Source organism: Arachis ipaensis, chromosome B01 (assembly GCF_000816755.2).
Source record: "Arachis ipaensis cultivar K30076 chromosome B01, Araip1.1, whole genome shotgun sequence".
NCBI classification, from domain to species: domain Eukaryota; kingdom Viridiplantae; phylum Streptophyta; class Magnoliopsida; order Fabales; family Fabaceae; genus Arachis; species Arachis ipaensis.
In genome coordinates, this window is record NC_029785.2 from 86,239,326 (window position 1) to 86,245,365 (window position 6,040).

The following is a 6,040-nucleotide window of genomic DNA, read 5'->3' on the forward strand; positions in this document are numbered from 1 at the left end:
AGCTTGAAATCACCTTGCCAAAGTTGCTGGAGACCACTCCACCTAAGTCACCATCATCTTTCACAACATTCAAGTGGATAAAATTCATATCTCTTAGCTTTCTCATTCCACTTGAATATAGTTTACTTGAGACAGATGGTCAGCTTAGAGCTCTTTGTGGCGTTAAGAGTAAGAGGGACATCGCTCGTACTCAGAGCTGGTGTGCAAGATTCAATAAGGTTCCATACTTCAATTTGAAGTGCAAGGATTGGTATCACATTCAATTGAATGGGTCTCGGAAAACGTTTGGTTATCTTGGTGAGAACACAATTTCCAAACTGCCCGGCTGGAATAATGTAGATCAAGGCAAAGACAGGTGTAAAAGCAAAGTTTGGGATCCTAGAGTCTGTTCTGACATTCAGCACACTGGAAGCCTGAGAACCTATTTAAAACTGCTCAAGGGCTTTACGTGCCTTGTTTGGGACCCCGGAGGCTGTTGCCATTCCAAACATTGGTGGAGATTTCTGGATGAATTCAAGCACAAGCCACCATAACAGGAAGCTCATTAAATGTCCAAATTAAGGACTTTAACTAAAAGTGCTAGGTGAGAGACAACCCACCATGGTATGATCGTTCCTTTTTCAATTTTAATTTTATTTCGTTTTGTTTGTTTTTAAGTTTTATTTTATTTCATTGAACCTGGAATTACTCATAACATCCACATTAGCATTGCATTTAAAATTCTACAAAAAAAAAAAAAACACGCACGCGACGCGGCAGCGTTGCTGACGCGTCTGCGTCACCAGTGCGTTTTGAAGAAAAGAAAATTGAATAGAGAGTCACGCGAGAGCGTGGCTGGAGGCGTGCCTTTGGCACAAACATGCCCACGTGTCTGCGTCAACCACGCAGCCGCGTCATTTGGAAATTACGCCTCCCACGCGTCCGCGTCACCCACGCGAACGCGTGACCCTAAAAAATCGACGTAAAACGGGTGTATGGCAGCAAGTTGTGATAGAGTGGGGCTGAAACCGCGCTAGAAGCACAATCCCCACCACGCGAATGCGTGCCCCACGCGTCCGCATCATTTTTCAAAGTATGGCCATTCACGCGATTGCGTCAACCACGCTACCGTGTCACCCAAATTTTTGGCAAAATGCATTTAAAACAGAGAGTTGCGCGACCGCGAGGCTGACCTCGCGCTAATGGCACAAATCCCTCCACGCGAACGCGTGACCCACGCGTCTGCGTCACTTCATAGAAGCACCATCCGCGCGAACGGATAACCCACGCGCTCGCGTCGCCTGCGCCGCACAACTTAGCCTGATCAGTGCCAATTATCTTATCTTTTCTTTTCTAATCCTAATTTCTTTTTAACTATCTTTTCTTCTTTCTTCTTTCTTCTTTCTTTTTTACTTCATCTTTTTAACTTCTCATCCCTCTTCACTTCTATTCTATTTTATTTAATTTATTTGCATACTTTCATCCATTCCATTTTAATTTTGGGTATATTTTTATTTTCTTTTCTAAAATTATTATTTTTTTCATTGGTGTTAAAATTTTCTCATTCAACTGTTACCTCTTTTTGAATTATTCTGGTGCTTCATGACTTGTTCTATTCTAATTGGGTATTATTATTCATAAGCCAATGCTAATTTTTATAATACTGATATTCCTTTTGCATTGATATACACTTACAATATTTTGCATTACCCACACCCTCTTTCCCATTATTGCAATTCTTGCACTATTGATATGCCGTATGCTTCTACTGTTTTCTCACTGCATGTTGTAGCTACCATGTAATTGAGACCTTTATTATTTGGCATTACCAACCCATATTTTATTTATTTTTCTTATCTTTATTTCTGGGTTACTTTTCTCCCTTTTCATCTTCTTTCAGGATGGCCACCAAGGAAGGGAAAAGGAAGAACTTCTATATGGGGAGACAGGCAAGTCAATCTGCACAATCTATAGAGAAAGGCATCAGTTGGAGTAGCCCATCCACTTGTACATCTTAGCATGCACCGAGGACGGTGCAACTTTTAAGTGTGGGGAGGTCGATACCGATCTCCATGGGTTAGTTATTCTCTTCTCAACACCAATGTCTTATTTTCTTCATTAGTTCATTGTTGCATTGCATAATAGATTGCATGTGTAGTTGATTGTTTGCATTTAAATACTACTTAGTTGAAAAATAATAAGTTTCTTTCTAGGACCCTATTTTTGAAAAAAAAAATTTCACTAATTTAAATAAAAAAAAATTTCTATGCGTTATATTTGTTTGAAGTTGTATTTGGAACATGGTTTTTGAGCCAAAGAACACACAACCTGTGAGATTTTGAGATTAATTACATGGTTACATTAGTTAACCATAAATATTTTATTCTTGTGTGTTTTCTTCTCTATAATTGCAATCTTTACTTTGTTCCACTCTATATGTCCATTATTTAGTGTATTTATATGCTTGGATATGATTGAGACCATTACTTATTTTCACTCACTTATCCCAAATAAGCCTACCCTTTTATGTCACCCTTGTTAGCCACTTTAAGCTTTTTAACCCCCCTCTATTCCATAACCACATTACTAGCCTTAAGCAGAAAAACAAAATAAAAATCCCAAGTTGAATCCTTGGTTAGCTTAAGATAGATATTTTATATAATTTAAGTATGGAGAATTTTATGGGAACATGGGATGATAGAAAAAAAAGAGGGAATTAAAATGAATAAGTTATTTGAAAATTTGGGAAGCATGCTCATGTAAAATCAAAATAATTAAATTACCATGTGCATTGAAAAAAAATATATTAAGTAATTAAATAAGGGGATACAAAAAAAAGAGAGAAAAATAATATTACCCCAAATGCAAAATAAAAAGAATCATTGCACATGGGACAAAATTCAAAAATAAGTTTGATACATGAGCATGTAATACAAAAGTGGAAAAAATTTGGGTAGCTAGGTAAAGCATTTTAAATTATATAAAGTATGTATATGTTAGGTGAGATCTTAGACTAATCAAGGATTCACTTTGTTAGCTCACTTATATATATATATATATCCTTACCTTTACCTCAGCCCCATTACAACCCTGAAAAGACCTCATGATGTTTGCATTGGTATACTAAATATTTGTTGATTGGTTAGATGAAGAACAAGGTTGAGAAAGCATGACTAGGGAAGAGTAGAGTGATTGACCCTAGACACTTGAGAGTTAGAGTGATATACACTACCAGTAAGGGTTTAATGCTTGATTCCATATTCCCTGCTTTCATGAGCTATCTTCTTACAAGTTTACTTGTTTTTACTGTATGGTTTGAATTAGTGGAATTTGATTCATATTTGTCTTGGAGGACTTATTTACTTTTAACCAAGTAGGTAGAAACATTTTGCATGTAGTTGCATTCACATAGATAGATTGCATTGCATACACTCTATCATTCCTCTTCATTTCTTTATATAGATTCTCTTGAACTTAGCATGAGGACATGCTAATGTTTAAGTGTAGGGAGGTTGATAAACCACTGTTTCATAGTTTATCTTGTGCTCAATTGAGTGGTTTTTATCAACTCTTTACCCACTTATTCATACTATTCGCATGTTTTACGTTTTCCTTCCTGATTTTGTGCTATGATTGAAAACATGCTTCTTTGGCCTTTAAATTACTAACTTTAAACCTCTCTTATTATCATTCAATGCCATGATATGTGTGTTAAGTGATTTCAAAGATTACAGGGCAGGAATGGCTCAGAGGATGGAAAGAAAGCATGCAAAAGTGGAAGGAATACAAGAAGTTGAAGAAATTGCTAAGCTGTCTAGCCTGACCTCTTCGCACTCAAACGGTCATAACATGAGCTACAGAGGTCCAAATGAGATGGTTTCAGTTGCGTTGGAAAGCTAACGTTCGGGTCTTCACAACAATATATAATTTGCCAAAGCTGCCTCGAAGCCAGGCAACGCGAACGCGTGGACGACGCTTCCGCGTCACCTTGCCGCGACCTGAACATAACAAAAATTGCTGGGGGCGATTTCTGGGCTGTTTTTCACCCAGGTTTTGGCCCAGAAAACTCAGATTAAAGGCTATAAAGTGGCGGAATGCATCCATTCATGAGGAAGTATTCCCTAATTCACTTTTCATAATTTAGATGTAGTTTTTAGAGAGAGAGGTTCTCTCCTCTCTTTTAGGATTTAGGATTTTAGGATTTCTATTAGTTTAGTTCAATTCATCTTCAGTCACAGGTTCAATGTTCCTTTTACTTATTTTCTCAATTCATAATTATGAATGCTTTCCTTTATTTATATAAATAATTTAGATTTTTCCCTTTTGGCTTTGGTTGATTAATTGGTAACTCTTCAGTTGTCAAACTCATCGTGATTGATAATTGTTATCTTTGCTGATTGATTTAAATTCCTATAACTCTAGTCTCTCCCTAGGAGTTGACTAGGACTTTAGGTGTTAAATTGATTTATCCACTTGACTTACCTTCATAGTTAGAGGTTGACTTAGTGGGGAGCAAAATATAATTCTCATCACCATTGATAAGGATAACTAGGATAGGACTTCTAATTTTCATACCGTGCCAAGAGTTTTATTAGTTATTAATTTATTAATTCCTGCAATTTATTTCCCTTGTTCAAACCTTTTTAAAACCCAAAAACACTGTTTTCCATAACCAATAATAAATCATACTTCCCTGCAATTCCTTGAGAAGACGACCCGAGGTTTGAATACTTCGGTTTATAAATTTTATTGGGTTTGTTACTTGTGACAAGCAAACTCTTTTGTAAGAAAGGAATTCTTGTCGGTCTAGAAGCTATACTTACAACGCGAATTTATTGTGAAAACTCTAGATCGCGTGAGAGTTCCATTCTTTAGCTACCCCTTGTTTTGCTTTGACCCCAGCTTCCCTTGGTTTAAAGGTCACAAAAATGTTGCCAAAAGTGAACGCTACATTGGGACTTTTGAGCGCCACCCTTGTTGTTTTGCTGTACCATTTGGTGCATCTTGATTGAGCGCTCGAAAATGTTCACTAAAGTGAACGTAGCGTTCACTTGCTTGAACGCTCATGCCTTGGTTTGGTTGGTTTCCTTGTGAACACAACGTTTTACTGTCATGGGCCACGCTTTTGAAAGCATGGCCTAAGGTCCAAAGCATGCTCAAACTTCAAAGTGTGCCCCAAAGTTCTTCTTTCCTCTGTTTGGGCTTAATTTGTGCTTTCTGCTTCTTTTCCTTTATCTTTTTTCCTATCATCAACCAAACAAATACATCAAAGTCTCACCAAAATCACAAGATCTTGCATCATTTATAAAATCAATTAATTCTAGCATAAAACCTATGATTTTGTGTAAAATAAATCATGTTTGATTGATTCAACATAGTCATGAAAATCCACTCAAATCACTTACTTATTGTGCAAGAAAGTGCATAAAACCTAATGAAACTAATGAAAAATGCATGTAAAACTAGCATAAGATGACTTGTCATCAGGTGCCTCTTATAGCTGCAAACAACTTTTAGCTAAAGCCTCAACTAGTCACTCTGGTGTAGCAAAATTGTCAGTATCATGGACTTCTGCAGGAAGACCCAAACCAATTCATCTCTAACTTCTTGCAAATTTGTGACACAGTGAAAACAAATAGAGTGAATCCTTAAGTTTACAATCTCATGCTCTTTCCATTTGCTGTGAGGGATAGGGCAAAGCTGTGGCTAGATTCTCAGCCTAAGGAGAGCCTGAACACTTGGGATAAAGTAGTCACTGGATTTTTGTTCAAATTCTTCCCACCACAGAAGCTGACTAAGCTAAGGGTGGAGGTTTAGACCTTCAGGCAGAAAGATGGTGAGACCCTTTATGAAGCCTGGGAGAGGTATAAGCTGCTGACCAAATGGTTCCATTCTAAGTTTGGTGTTGCCTTACAACAAATTGTTTTCAATCTTTTTGGATGATTGCATCAAATCAAAAATGAAAGTGACACACCAAGATTCTAAGTTTGGTGTGCCACTTATTTTCTATGCAATTCATCAAGCAACACTACTTGTATGCATAATCATAATGCCTCTGCAG